The sequence below is a fragment of the Mirounga leonina genome, unplaced genomic scaffold (genome assembly GCF_011800145.1).
Source record: "Mirounga leonina isolate KUSES-001 unplaced genomic scaffold, KU_Mleo_1.0 Mir_101664, whole genome shotgun sequence".
Taxonomy (NCBI): domain Eukaryota; kingdom Metazoa; phylum Chordata; class Mammalia; order Carnivora; family Phocidae; genus Mirounga; species Mirounga leonina.
In genome coordinates this window covers 18,245,350-18,262,224 of record NW_023270175.1, presented here as the reverse complement: position 1 = coordinate 18,262,224, position 16,875 = coordinate 18,245,350, and the positions used below count along the sequence as shown (strand labels likewise).

General features: G+C 33.7%; 1 pseudogene; it reads right to left on the bottom strand.

Moving 5' to 3' along the window:
• Positions 1-13,747: 13,747 nt before the first annotated feature.
• LOC118011512 lies at positions 13,748-16,032 on the bottom strand (annotated as a pseudogene).
• Positions 16,033-16,875: the final 843 nt, after the last annotated feature.

Genomic DNA, 16,875 nt, shown 5'->3' with positions numbered 1-16,875 from the left:
TATAGAAATGCAAGAGATTTTTGTGTATTGATTTTGTATTGTTGGGGAGGAAGACCTTCCTCTGCCCTATGGTCCTTCTAGTTGAACTTAGTGTTAAATTGACATGAGACAGATTAACAGGAGAAAATCAAATTTAATAGATGTACATGTAGGGAATCCACATAGACACTCAATTTCAAAGACAGTGAGGCAACAAGAAGCTTATATGAGCTAAGGAGAGGGGAAGGGGCCTGAGAATACAATGTGGAGAAAGCTCTTTAGGAAGAAGGTGAAAGGAGATGTTTGGAAAAACAAGGTTGCCCTGTTATGCAGATGAGTTCCTTAGGCAAAGGAGACTCTCTGTTAATAGCTCTTCCTGTTGCAGGATCTCTTTTCCAATGTAAATTTTCGCAGTTACTGGGGAGGCAGAGAGCTTTATCTGCATCTGCCTGGTTTTAATTACTTTTAATTCTAAATTAGCTTTATGCCAAAGTGGCACATTTTGAGGCATCTCATCCTGCACACCTTAAGTATCCTGCAGCTTCATTGGATTCATTTATTAACTTTAACAGTTTATATTCCTGAAAATAAAATATAAAGTCTTTTGACTTTATATTTTGATCTTCATTTTAGATTCTAAAATTTAAACATTATGTAATTTTTACATATAAATAGCAAAATATATCAAAGGACTAAGTTATAAAAAGGTCATGATTTGATGGCAAACATAAAGATATAATTATATACATACATAGTTTTAGCCAACAATTCCAACTTCATCTTGACAGATTTCCTTTATAGTAGGATATTCCTAATATGAGCTTGAACTTTAAGCAAAGCATAAATATTATTTAGTGTGAACATTTGGCTTGATGCTGTAGGTCTAACTCTATTTTTTGTTTAAAAAATCCTTAGAAAATGCCAAAACTGATGTAAGAAAGACATTAGGGTTTGAAGCTGATGGCCAAAAAAGAATTCTTGAGATGTCTTTGGTGCAAAAAGGTGATTTTATTAAAGCAAAGGGACAGGACCTGTGGGCAGAAAGAGCTGCACTGGGGTCATGAGGAGTGGCCCATTATATGCTTTCAAGTTGGGAGGGGGTTAGGGAGAGTGTAAGTCTCTAAGGAATTTTGGAAGCAAGGTTTCCAGGACCTTGAGGGGGCTAGCTATTGTTGGGAAAATGTCATTTATTACCGTCTAATAAAACCTTAGTCATGAGACCCTTCAGATGTATATTGACGGGCCATATCCTTGGGAGATGATTGCCAACACATATCTTGAGGGGTAGAGATAAAGGAAATTTCTAAAAGAATTTCTATATATTAAAGTAGGCTTACAGGATCCAGGATGGGGGGTTGGGGTCAGGCTAGGATTGCCTTTTGACCTTAGCAAAGTGCAAACATCAAAGCAGTTGAGTCCCTAGAGGAATGTCACTCTGCCTGTTTCAAGGACTTGTCAATGGGTTGTAGGTAGTAAGGAAATTTAATAATTTTTCTTCTGCCTTTGTTTCCCACATCAAAACTGACTTTGAAACTTATATTTTTCCCTGGAGTTCAAAATATGTGATTAAAATAGTGCCTCCCAATTGTTATTATTGCTTCATAAAACCAGAGATTGAGATCATAATTCAATGCTGGTTTATTAAGTTAGTTTAAAGTACTTTATATCATAATAATTATTGTAAAGTGTCAGTATGGCTGGCCCAGCATGGGCCTATTGGTGTTTATGATATTTAGTACCCATCTTGTGGCTTGTCACTCTTATTAAAGAGATGTATATTAATTATTATTGGTATCAGATTAGCAGTTTGAAAATAAAAAGCATATCAAAGGGTATTTGAAGATTTTTTAAGGAAATTATATCTTAACTTCCAAGAACTACTTTTTTCCTTCCTTACTCATTCATGCAACATATATTTACTGAATACAAACTATGATTTAGGCATTTTTATTGATGTCAAAGATACAACAGTAAAGGAAAATTATACCGTGCATTCATATAACTTACATTTTACTAAAGAAACAGATGATATACAAATTATGCATTACAAAAGTATTAACTGCTAAGAAAAAGAAATAAAGCAGGGTAACAAATATAATGTGACTATACTTATAGAACATTTATATTATAGTACAAATATGTGTTATGTTTGCAATTCAGTTTTCAACTAAAAATTCATTTGCTTCAATTGATTTCTCCTAATCTATTTAATGCAATTGTTGTCTGTTAGTAGGGCATGATGCGCTTGGATTTCAAAATATGTGTGGATTGTTTATATGTTACATTTTCTTTCTTAATGAAAGACTTAAAAAAATACTTCTCTCAGAATCAGAAAAGCAGTGAATTATTTTTTTACCTGCCATGAAATTGCAAGTTGAAACCTTACTAATATATTTCCACATAACTTGTGTCTGGATAAACAGAGAGAGAGATTCATTTTTGATTTTTTGTTTCCCCCCCCTTCTCATTACTAAAAGTTCTACTTTCTCAAGAGAGGGAGGCAAGGTGGGGAGAGAGGGAAAAAAGGAGAGAAGGAATGAAATAATTTATTAGGCATTTTTATACCCAGAACTTCCACAGAATAACGTGAACACAGAACCCTATGGGACAGGAAATCTGTCCAAAATGATGACTATACTATGTGAAAATGGGAAGAGATAGAAACCAATGTCCTTCAAGGATTAAACAAGGTATTTAGGAATATATAGTTTCTATAAATATTTTGTTTTTGACCTAAGAAAAAGTGTAGGGGTAGACTATAGCAGTTAGATAAGGCCAGTTACAGCAGATCAAAAAGAATATCTGAAATAAATTATATCATTATATAGATGATAGAGATAGATAGGTGATAGATAAATAGATTCATACATATACCATATAAATTGGTCTTTACATGATGCTTAGGATTTGAGAAGATGGAGAAAGAAAGGGATGCTATTCTATATTCTGCTAGAAGGAAAAGGTAGCATCACAATAAATTATTTTCCATTGAAAAGAAGTTTCTCAAATTCTAGTGTGCATGAGTATCAGAATCCATTAAAGGTCTTGTTAATCCATATAATGTTAGTCCCACTAACAAAGTTTCTGACTCTATAGCTCTTGGAGGTGAAGCGGGAAAGCAGGGTTCTTGTCTTACAGAGTCGAAGAATGAATCTCACAGACAAAAGAGAGTAAGAGTTTTATTAAGCAATAGAGTTTTATTAAGCAAGGATACAGAAAAAGCTCTCAGGAGTGAGAAGAGACCCAAACGGGTTGCCACCAAGGGTTTTTATCTCTGGCCTTTTATTAGGACTTTACCAGGAACTTGCCAGTGGTTTGGTCAGTGGTCTGGAACTAGACATGATGCTTACACATTGTGTGAGAGTCTTTGTTTCTGGTGACATCTGTGATCTATAGATATATTTTGCTAGGTCTGGTTAATCTTTATAGTTAACTTCTCCTTTGAGGCCTAATCATTTTTTGTGTTTTTTTCTTTTTCTTTCATGTAGTGTGTTAATGGTTGAATTAACATCCAGATTCATATATTAAAGTCTTAACTTCCAGTATTTCAGGATGTGACTGTATTTGCAGATAGGATCTGTAAAGGTAATTTGGTTAAAATGAGGTCATTAAGGTGGGCCCTAATCCAAATGACTGGTGTTTTTCTAAGAAAAGGAGATTGAGACAAGAACACATCCAGAGAGAAAATGACGTGAAGACACAGGGAGAAAATGACCATTAACAAGCCAAGAAGAGAGGCTTCAGATGAAACTAATCCTGAAGATACCTTGATGTCAGACTTCTAACCTTTAGAATTGTAAGAAAATACATTTCTGTTGTTTAAGTCACTCCCATCTGTGGTACTTTCTTATGGCAGCCGTAGTAAATTAATACAGTCAAACTTAACTCATATGGGCAGCAAGTATTACAAAGTCATTGTTCTACTGGATCTTACTAGCTCTTTAGGGAGACAATTAAATAAGTAATCACAATTAAACAATAACAAAACCTAACACCCAGTCCTTAATACATATTTTAAGTCAATAAAAAAATGACTAAAATTTAAAACTACCATTAAAGTGTCTCAATAAAGCAAAAAATATGTAATGTAGGAACAATATGCACAGTAGGAACAATAATACTAAAAGATTAACATAAAAAAATAAATGAGTAAATGATTAGGGGGGAAGAACAAAGGAGGGAAGAATTCCAGGAATTCTTTGAGGTCTATTCCTATTCATATAGCCTATGATTCTGTACAATAATCTAAGAAAACTATAAATAAAATCATTTAGAATGGAGTTATGTATTTACCAATTTATATATGTGTATATATATATATATTTCAGTCTTATTGAGGCATAATGGACATATAACATTGCATAAGCTTAAGGTGTACAAAATAATGACTTGATATATTTGTATATTGTAAAATGAAGTTTAGTTAACATCAATCACTTCACATAGCTACAATTTTTTCTTATAATAAGAACTTTCACACACACAAAAAGAAGTGTTTGCAAACATTAAAAAATGAAATGAAAATTTCAAATTAAAAAAAAAACTTTCAAGATCTACTCTTTAGCAACATTCAAAATACAACACACTATTGTTAACAATAATTACCATGCAGCATATTGCATGCCCAGGACTTATTTATCTTATAACTGGAAGTTTGTACCTTTTAACCACCTTCACACGTTTTACCCACCCCCACACACCACACTTCTGGTAGCCACCAATCTATTCTTTGTTTCTATGATTTCTTTTTAGATTTCACATGTAAGTGAGATCATACAATATCTTTTTCTGTATGGCTTATTTAATTTAGGATAATGTCCTTGATATCCATGCATGTTGTTGTAAATGACAGAATTTCCTTCTTTTTTATGGCTGAATAATATTCCATTGTGTGTATACATTGTGTATATATATATACATATATGTATACATATATAATATTCCATTGCATGTATATATAATACATATTTCATTTTTCTGTGTGTATACATATATAATATTCCATTATTATATATATACCACATTTTATTTATCCATTTATCCATTTATCTGTCAATGGTCACTTCTATCTTGACTATTTCCATGTCTTGACTATTGTGAATAATGCTATAGTGAACATGGGCGGTGCAGATAACTCTTTGAGACAGTAATTTTGTCTCCTTCAGATTTTTACCCAGAAGTGGAATTTGATCATATAGTAGTTTTATTTTTAATTTTTTGAGGAAACTCCATACTGTTTTTCATAGTGGTTGTACCAATTAAATTTATACTCTTATTGAGAAATGAAAATGCACAGAGAACATCATTTTTGTTGGCTGAAGTCCATCATGGGTGACTTCCTGAATTTTTTACTCATATCTAGATACTTTGTTGTCACATAGTCAATTGAGCAGAAAAGTTAATCCTCTTCCCGCACTCCCTGCCCTCCAGCAAAATTTCAAAACATTTCCCTAGTAAATCATCTAAATAAATACTTGTATATTTTAGGGAGATTAATTAGCACATAGCTAAAATGTGATTTTCCTTAATAAGATTTTATTCCTCTTTGAAGTTTAAGTGGAACATATCAGGAGAAATGGAAAAGTACATGGAAAAAAACAAAAATGAAAACAGTGGTCCAAAACCTTTGGGTGTAACAAAAGCAGTTCTAAGAGGGAGGTTTATAGCAATATAGGCTTACTTCAAGAAACAAGAAAAATTTCAAATAAACAACATAAAATTACACCTAAAGTAGCTAGAAAAAGAATAAGCAAAGCCTAAAACCAGCAGAAGAAAGGAAATAATAAACATTTAAATAGAATTAAATGATATAGAAACTAAAAACAAAAAAAAATAACAAAATAAAACAAAACACAATAGAACAGATCAACAAAACCAGGAGCTGGTTCTTTAAAAAAATGAATAAAATTAGGGGCGCCTCCATGGCTCAGTCGATTAAGTGTCTGCCTTCAGCTCAGGTCAAGATCCTGGAGTCCTGGGATCGAGCCCTATTTTGGGCTCCCAGCTCAGTGGAGATGCTGCTTCTCCTTCTCCCTCTGCCCCTCCCCCACACCTCGCTGATGCATTCACTTTCTCAAATAAATAAATAAATAAAATCTTCAAAAAAGTGAAAAAAAGCAATAAAATTTAATAACCTTTAGCCAGGCTTACCAAAAAGAAAAGAGAAGGGATCCAAATAAATAAATCACAAATGAGAGAGGACATATAATAGCCAACACCACAGAAACACAAACAATTATGAGAGAATATTATGAAAAACTATATACCAACAAATTGTACAACTATAAGAAATGGACAAATTCCTAGAAACATGTAAACTACCATAATTGAACAGGGAGAAATATAAAATTTGAACAGACGGATAACCAGCAAAGAAATTGAATCAGTAATAAAAAAAAACTCCCAATAAACAAAAGTCCAGGACCAGATAGCTTCACAGAGGAATTTTACCAAACATTTAAAGAAAAGTTAATACCTATTCTCCTCAAACTATTCCAAAAAAATAGAAAAGAAAGAAAAACTTCTAAATTTATTCTGAGGCCAGCATTACCCAGATACAAAAAACAAACAAACAAAAAGAATATAAAGACACTAATAAAGGCTAATCAGAAGAAAGGCAGGCAGGGGCAAGGGGCCTCCCATCCTAAGAAGAAACTACCCTTCAAAGGAAAAAGACCCCATCCTGTTATTTTACACCACCCTGAAAGGAGCCCTCCACTCTTTCCCATGTAAACAACTACCTGATAGGTAGATGAGCACGTGGACAAAAACCTGATTAGGTGACAGGCGCATGGAGGGTTAATTAGATTAAAACAGCCTGCTAACAATCTCATAAAAACCCCTAGACTTAGAAACTCCAACAGACAACCCTCTTAGGTCCCCTCCCTCTTCAGGAGCTTTGTACTATCCCTCAATAAACTTTGCTTTTCTGCCCACCACTCTTCGTCTGGTCTACTTCTTCATTCTTCAAAGCAGCATGACCAAGAACCACAGGCAATAAAGGAAAAGAAATCCTGAAACAACACCACTAAAAAGGAAAACTAAAGGCCGACATCTCTGATGAACATAGATGAAAAAATTATCAACAAATTACTAGCAAACCAAATCCAACAATACATTAAAAAAAATCATTCATCACAATCAAGTGGGATTTATCCCTGGATTTCAAGGGTGGCTCAATATTCGCAAATCAATGTGATAAATCACAATAAGAGAAAGGAGACCGCCTGGGTGGCTCAGTCGGTTAAACACCTGCCTTCAGCTCAGGTGATGATCCCAGGGTCTGGGATGCAGCCTGGCATCAGACTCTCTGCTCAGCGGGGAGTCTGCTTCTCCCTCTCCCTCTGCCTGCCACTCCCCTGCTTGTGCTCGCACACTCTCTCTGTCAAATAAAAAAATAAAATCTTTAAAGAAAAAAAAGAAAGGATAAGAACCATATGAACATTCAATAGATGCAGAAAAAACATTTGACAAAGTACAACATCCATTCATAATAAAAACCCTCAACAAAGTAGGTTTAGAGGGAACATACCTCAACATCATAAACAAAAGGAGGTTTTAAAGCTTGTTCTCCCACATATATTCTTGGTATCCTCAAAGAAGTTAGTTATCTACAACTGATAAAAGAGGACTTTCAATAACTATTATTTTCTTCATTATATGGAAAGGTTACATGACAGATTCTGAGTTTGCTTCTGGTCATACCCACAAAAAATTCAAAGGGCATCAGATTATTGCCAAAGTTTGATAAAACTAAATACGAAAATTGGAACCTATATATACATACAAGGAGAATTGTTTTATATATATCCTCATACTTTCTTCTTTCAAGGTAAATCTGAAGAATAAAAATATAGGCTGATTTCACTTATGAGTATATTTGTCATTAGTAAATGCAATGTAACACTTTGTAGGTGATGACTGATTCAGCTATTATGACTGCCATATAAAGTAAATTTGAGCTATATTTTAAGATTTTTGTTGTCCATGCTATCCCCTTTATAATTACACAAACATCAGTATTCTATTTTATGTAATAAAGCATATCTTTTATGTTATGATATGTAAAAAAATTCTATTCAGTTGGTTATGTAAATTCTCTAAGTGTCAAAAGTATATTGGGGTATATGAAAACAGGAGGAATTAAATTATTTAATGAATTCTTAATCTGAATTTTATTTATTTATTTATTTATTCATTCATTCATTCATTTATTTATTTAACTTTAACATCTATTTATTGCCCCATAGGGCTTAGAGATCCTTGCATATAGTAGTTAGTAAGTAACCATTATATATGAATGAATGAACAAATTAATATAAATTAACTGCACTTGGATCTGAATAAATTTATCGAGATAGCATAAAGAAGCATCTTGATACTGGAACGCATTAAAAGCACACATATATTACCAGGATGCCTGGGTGGTCAGTCAGTTAAGCATCTGACTCTTGGTTTTGGCTCAGGTCGTGATCTCAGGGTCATGAGATCAAGCCCCATGTTGGGCTCCACCCTCAGCATGGGGTCTGCTTCAAATTCTTTCTCCCTCTGCCACTCCCTCTCTTGCTCTCTCTCTAAAATAAATAAATAAATCTTTAAAAAAAATAAATGAAAGTACCCATATATTAGGTAAATTTGTAAAATACATAAATGCTTACTGTATGTGTTACAATATATAATACATTATAATAGGTGCTACAAGGATGTCAAAGATGAATCAGACACTGAACTTATGTGAAGACACTTAGATATAAATAACAGATTAAAAAAGGAAAATAATGTATGATTTAAGATATCTGTAAAGGGTCTCCTGTAGACATCTTTTCTGATCTTCCAAAGCTTTAGAATTCCTATGCCTATCATAGTCAACAGCTTCAAGATGGTTCATCATTTCTTGCCCTCTAATCACATGGTTTCATGGGCATTATTCTCCGTAGAACTGTGCCTGCTATGTCTGAAGGAACTCTGGTTCTCACACTGTTTTTCATCTTTCTGAAAAGGTGTGCTTACCCTCTCATTAAGGAATATTCTTTTTTTCTGAGTGAAGTTCTTTCTCCCTTCAGGAGATATATTTGAGCTTCATTAAGCTCCCAGTTAGGTTAAAGGATTTGTTTTGCACTTTTCAGTTTCAACTCAAATGTAAGCAAATTAGGATCCATTACATATCACACTAAACAGTGTGATAAATATATATATATATTTTTTTTTTCCAAATTTTTATTTAAATTCTAGTTAGTTAACATATACTGTAATATTAGTCTCAGGAGTAGAATTTAGGGATTCATCACTTACATAAAGCACCCAGTGCTGATCACAACAAATGCTATCCTTAATACCCACCACCCAACTAGACCACCCCCAACCTACCTACCTCCATCAACCTACAGTTTGTTCTCTATGGTAAAGAGTCTCTTTTGGTTTGTTTCACTCTCTCTCTTTTTTCCCCCTTCTTGTATGTTCATCTGTTTTGTTTACTGAATTCAACATATAAGTGAAATCAAATGGTATTTGTCTTTCTCTGACTGACTTGTTTCACTTAGCATAATACACTCTAGCTCCATTGATGTCATTGCAAATGGCAAGATTTCATTTTTTTTGATGGCTGAGTAATATTTCATTATTTCCCTTGAATCTGCATTTGCTGCATCCCAAAGGTTTTGAACTGTCATGTTTTCATTTTCATTTGCTTCCCTGTATTTTTTTAAATTTCTTCTTTAATTTCCTGGTTAACCCATTCATTCTTTAGGAGGGAGATTTTATTTTTATTTTTATTTATTTGTTTTTTTAGCTCCATTCCACAAATTTTGTGGAATATCATAATTTTATTATTTTCATCTCAAAATATTTTTTTAATTATGTTATGTTAATCACCATACATTACATCATTAGTTTTTGATGTAGTGTTCCATGATTCATTGTTTATAAAACCCAGTGCTCCATGCAGAACATGCCCTCTTTAATATCCATCACCAGGCTAACCCATCCTCCCACCCCCCTCCCCTCTAGAACCCTCAGTTTGTTTTTCAGAGTCCATCGTCTCTCATGGTTCATCTCTCCCTCCGATTTCCCCGCCTTCATTCTTCCCCTCCTGCTATCTTCTTCTTCTTTTTTTTTTTAACATATAATACATTATTTGTTTCAGAGGTACAGATCTGTGAGGAGGGTGTTTTTAAATCTGAATTTATTTGTGGTCTTTCCAGGTTTTTTTTTTTTTTGTGGTTGACTTCAAATTTCATAGCATTGTGGTCTGAAAATATGTTTGGTATGATCTCAATCTTTTTGTGCTGGTTGAGTCCGGATTTGTGACCCAGTATGTGATCTATTCTGGGGAATATTCCTGTACACTCAAAAAGAATGTGTATTTCACTACTTTTGGATGAAATATTTTGAATATAACTATTACGTCCATCTGGCCTAGTGTGTCATTCAAAGCCATTGTTTCCTTGTTGATTTTCTGCTTAGGTGATCTGTCCATTTCTGTGAGTAGGGTGTTAAAATCCCCTACTATTATTGTAGTATTATCAATGAGTTTCTTTATGTTTGTTATTGATTTATATTTTTGGGTGCTCCCATGTTGGGGCATAAATATCTACAATTCTTAGATCTTCTTGATTGATAGACCCCTTAATTATGATATAATGTCCTTCTTCATCTCTTGTTACAGTCTTTAGTTTAAAATCTAGTTTTTCTGAAATAAGTATGGCTACTCCAGCATTCTTTTGGCATCCAATAGCATGATAGCTGGTTCTCCAACCCTTCACTTTCAATCTGCAGGTGTCCTTAGGTCTTTTAAATTGAATATAAAAATATATGTAGGGTGATCCATTTCTGGAATGGTGGAGTGAGGAGCTCTGCAGACCTGCTTTCCAGAGTATAAATCATAATTATTACAATAGACATTTAAATTCTCTGGCAATTGTCTATAGGGCATACATCAAATAATATATTTTTTTTGAACATCTACTCAATCTCAGTAAGAACAGTGAGAGTCATTGTTACCTGAGCTTTAATCCACTTACATTTCATATAAATGGAATCATAAAATATGTGGCTTTTTGTGTCTGGCTTCTTTCACTTAACACCATGTTTTCAAGGTTCATTCCTGTGATGTGTATCATTACCTTATTCTTTTGTGGCTATTAATATTCCATTGTATGGATATGCCATTTTGTTTATCCTTTCATGAGTTGATGGACATTTGGGTTGTTTCCATATTTTCTCTATTATGAATAAATAATACTGCTATGGATTTTCATGTGCCATTTTTTTGTGGAAAAATTATTTTTTTTCAATTCTCTTAGGTGTATGCTAGCACTGAAATTGAGTTTTATATTTTTAGCTCTTAATTTATGTCTTTGATTTTTTTTCTGAATTACTTTTTGTATATCATGTGAGTTAGGGGCCCAAATTTGTTATTTTGCATATGGCTATCCAGTTGTCCCAGCACCATTTCCTGAAAAGACTATTCTTTTCCCATTGAATGTTTTTGGCACCCTTGTAAAAAATAAATTGAATAGACACATGGATTCATTTCTAGACTTTCAATTGTTTTCCATTGATCTGTGTGTCTATAATATAAGCCAATACCACAGTCTTTTCATTGATTTAATTTTGTAGGAAATTTTGAAATTAGTAAATGGGAATCCTCATGATTTTTTTTAGTTGTTTCTTTTTGTTTTGTGTTTGCTTTTGGGGTCCCTTGCAATTCCATATGAATGTTAGCAACTGTTTCTCATTTTTGAAAAAAAAATATGAAATATGGAACTTTGACAGGGATTCAATTGAAATTAAATAAATTTGGTGAGCAGTGCCATGTTAATAATATTAATTCTTTCAACCCATTAACATTGGTGGCTTTCTATTTATTTACATCCTCTTTAATTGATTTCAATAATGTTTCATTGTTTTCAGTGTTTAAGTCTTGAACATCCTGAGGAGTCTGGTTCCTGGCTGAAAACCTTTGTGTGATTTTCAGGCCCAATTATAAGCAATTGCATAGGTTTTATCTGGCAGGCTTCATAAGGGAATGTTGCACTCCCCACACCTTTATCTTTGGCAGAGATTTCTTCAGGTATCTCTATTAAGGCCTCCTTATAAGCAGGAGAAAGGGATAGCCCTCCTTATCTCCCTGCCCATGCCATCTGCATCTTAAAACTGCAAGAATCTTTTGTTCAGGGCTCCTTCAAGAGTGAGATCACACTTATGTGTATGCTGAGCTACCTGAACTTTGACCAGTGTGTCATTCCATGGGTGAAAAAAATGGAACAGAGGGGAACCAGTGCTTTTTTAGATTTTGGCCTCTTGTTTTTACCCTCATAGTATGTGATTAAAGATTTCACTGTTACTACCATTTTAGTTTAATATTTTAGTTGGTTAGATGCCACAATTCCAAAAAAGTTTATTTTGACACTTTCATCAATTTATCCATAAGCACTTGTGGAAGAAGAGACTTTTAGATTTCCCTAATTTGACATTTTCACTGACATGATTGTGCATGTCTTAAGTGCACAATTCTGTTTATATATGTGTGTATGTATACACCTACACTTGTTTTTTAATCTATTTTCCAAATAATATATTCTTGAGAAACTCCTAAAAATTTCTAGTCTGCTGATGATACTATTCCTAGTGTTATAGTGCTGTTACCGATTTATTAATTTCCCATAGTTCATAATTATTATAAAGGATTTTAGAGAAAGTGTATGCTCAGTCCACCATCTTAAACTAAACATCCAAAGTTATTGAGCAAAGTAAAAATATATAAAACATGATAAATAATAATGATAATTACAGATATGTTTTTATTCACACTAAATTAAGTACTGTTTCAATATGATAAAAAAACCTTTTATTCCTAGTTTACAATTTATTATCCCTAGACATTTTCTAAATGAGGAAGAGATGTTGTTTTTCATCAAATACCTATTTAGAATATTAATGGCTGTATCTTTGTATATTTTCTTCCTTGATCTGATAAAATAAAGGATTGTACTATATAATATTAATATTGTTGACACCCTAGTTTGCAGTATACTTATCTATGTTATAACATTTCTTTTCATTTACTACAATGTTTATTTTACTGGGGCTTAGTTTAAGATTTTGGCATTCATAATTTGAGATTATTCTGAAGTTAAGTTTTTTAAAACAATCATGACAAAATTTTATTGTTAGGGTAAGTTTATATAAAACATTGGAAACATTCCTCCAATATAGCAAATTATACACAAACAATGAATCATGGAACACTACATCAAAAACTAATGATGTACTGTATGGTGACTAACACACCATAATAAAATTTAAAAAATGATCTGAAAACATCTGCTTTTTTAAAACTTTGAAAGAACCATTCTTGAAAAAATTAGCAAAATATATTTAAGAATAATCTTATCGTATTTTTAACAAAAATTCTTAGGTATTTGCTTTATTCAGGTTTTCTGTTGTTTGGCCTACTGTCATTTTCCTGAAAATTTTTCAGAATGTATACAGTAGTGTATATTTGCACAAAGCAGTAATTTATTCTTAAAAGAGGTCATCTGTTTTCCTTGATTTCACAGTTATTTTGCTTAGTATTTAGTTTTTCTTCACATTTATTTATTTTTTATTTATTGTTATTATTATTTTTTTACAATAGAATAAATAATTCTCTTGATGACTGCAGATATGTAAGGCTGATTGGTAGTATTCAGAACCATCACAGATGGTGGTTTTCCTGATTGGTGTTTAGTCTTAGTAACTATAAGGAGCTACTTGTCTGAAACTGCTGTCAAACCAGCAAGAATGCATTTATGCATCCATCATTTTCAGGATTATTGGGTAACCTGAGCGTATTTTTTTCAAAATAACTCTGCCTTGGGGATTAACATAACAATAAAAAATTAAAATAAAAAAAAATAACTCTGCCTTCTTGTGTCACCAGGCCCAACTCACTCACATTCACCTCAATGACAGGACTTTCAGTAATAATATCCAAAGTTGTATATAGTGGGGATGAGGGATTCTTTTTTTTTTTTTAATGATTTTATTTATTTACTTGTCAGAGAAAGAGAGCACAAGTAGGGGGAGTGGCAGGAAGAGGAAGAATCAGGCTCCCCCCTGAGCAAGGAGCCTGATGCAGGACTTGATCTCAGGACTGTGGAATCATGACCTGAGTCGAAGGCAGATACTCAACTGACTGAGCCACCCAGGTGCCTGAGGGATTCTTTTTTATGCCAAGTATCGGGGCAGGCAAAAAGTGGCTTGCAATTCAGGATGTGTTACATGTGCCTTTTTGAAAAGTAAGCCCGTTGGCCTAACTGATCTTTTTTTTTTTTTTTCCAAGCAACATTTTTATTCCCAAATTTTGAGAAAGGCTCTGCATTGACTTCATACACACTTACTCCCAAGCATTATTCTAAGTGCTTCATGTGTATCAAACCATTTAGCCTAAGAACAACCATGGCAGGTATGATTTTTTTAATTAACATTAATATATTATTTGTTTCAGGGGTACAGGTCTGTGATTCATCAGTCTTACACAACACTCAGCACTCACCACAACATATACACTCCCCAAGGTCCATCACACAGCCACCCATCCTTCAACCCCCCTCCCCTCCAGCAACCCTCAGTTTGTTTCCTAAGACTAAGAGTCTTGGGGCGCCTGGGTGGCTCAGATAGCTAAGCGTCTGCCTTCAGCTCAGGTCATGATCCCAGGGTCCTGGGATCAAGCCCCACATTGGGCTCCTGGCTCAGCGAGGAGCCTGCTTCTCCCTCTGCCTCTGCCTCTCTCCCTGCTCATGCTTTCTCTCTCTCTCTGTATCTCTGTGTCTCAAATGAATAAATAAAATCTTAAAAAAAAAAAGAGTCTCTTATGGTTTGTCTCCCTCTCTGGTTTCATCTTATTTCATTTTTTTCTCTCTTCGCCTATGATCCTCTGCCTTGTTTCTTAAATTCCACATATCAGTGAGATCATATGAAAATTTTCTTTCTCTGATTGATTAGTTTGCTTAGCATAATATCTTCTAGTCTGATTTGCATCATTGCAAATGGCAAGACTTCATTTTTTTATGGCTGTGTAATATTCCATTGTGTATATATACCACATCTTCTTTATCCATTCATCTCTAAATGGACATCTGGGCTCTTTCCATAGTTTGGCTGTTGTGGACATTGCCACCATAAACATTGGGGTGCAGGTGTCCCTTAGGATCACTACATTGTATCTTTGGGGTAAATACCCAGTAGTGCAATTGCTGGATTGTAGGGTAGCTCTATTTTCAACTTTTTGAGGAACCTCCATACTGTTTTGCAGAGTGGCTGCACCAGCTTGCATTCCCACCAACAGTGTAGGAAGATTCCCCTTTCTTTGCATCCTCTCCAACATCTGTCATTTCCTGACTTGTTAATTTTAGCCATTCTGACCAGTGTGAGGTGGTATCTCATTGTGGTTTTGATTTCTATTTCCCTGATGCTGAGTGATGTAGAGCACTTTTTCATGTGTCTGTTGGCCATTTGAATGTCTTCTTTGTAGAAATGTCTTTACATGTCTTCTGCCCATTTAAGATCTTTCATACTTAGGTGGTTTTCAGGTAAAGCCATCTCCAACAAAGCAGACTTTATAAAGTAACCATCCTCTTCCATGCTTCCTTCTTTCTCTTTCCTGTTTGAATAACTATTAATACATCTGTTTCTTCCAGGGCACAAACTTTGGGCAAAAGGACCTTCCATTTTCTTGCTTTCTCTTTTTACTTCTGTTTAATCATTTTGGAAAGTACTTTAGCTCAGGACTGTCCCTCCCTGTCCAGTAGATATGCAGGTATTACTCCTTATGGAACCTTTTAATCATTCTTTTGTTTGGTGTTTCTCCTTTCATGCATCTCAATCTTTTTCATTTGTATTTTCTCAGCATGACACTGTTTATGATAGAGCTTAGCTTTCAGACTAAGTGTCTTTTTTGGCTTCTTTGAACATTCGTGAACCACTCCACCTTCCTTCTTTCTTTTACTCATGGTAATCCAAATGATAGTCATAGCACTTCCAGTGAAACTCAATATAATTATTCTGTGGCATGGTGACAGGCACAGAACTGCCATATGCAGCTGCAGGGCTGTGAAGAAGCTCTCAATTTTGGGGTCTCTCTTCACTTTTTAAAATAGGATTTTACTGTCTTAGAAAGATAAAAAAGATAAGAAAAAAATAAATAGCATATTTTACATTTATTGATACACTCTATTTCCCCTCTTTTTTTTGTACATTAATTGCTGCTTTTATTATTTTACACTCCATAATTTTGCTTTTAATAAATTATTTTTTTTAATTTTACTTATATAGTTGAATATTTATTTATATTCAGTTATTCTAGTTTAATACTGAAATTATTGCAAAGATATTAGTATGTTTTAAGTATATCTTTAGTTAATCCTATAATTTGAGTTTATGGTATTCTCCTCAACTCTGGGAGGGCTTCGATTAATTCAGTTTATATATATATATATAAAGAGAGAGAGAGAGAGAGAGAGAGAGAGAAAACTACCACATATTCACTGACCTCTTCAACCTATGCAATGCTTCCTGTTTGAAGGCTTTTTAATTTAATTTAATTTAATTTAATAATTTAATTTAATTTACTTAATTAATTTATTTCTTCCAAGTTTTTATTTAAATTCCATTTAGTAAACATACAGTGTAATATTAGTTTCAGGTGTAGAATTCAGTGATTCATAACTTACATACAACACCCAGGGCTCATCACAAGTGCCCTCATTAATACCCATCACCCATTAACCCATTCCCCCCATGCACCTCCTTTCCAGTAACCCCTAGTTTGTCTTCTATAGTTAACAGTTTTCTGGTTTGCTTTTTTTTATCCCTATGTTCATCTGTTTTGTTTCTTAAATTGCACATATGAGTGAA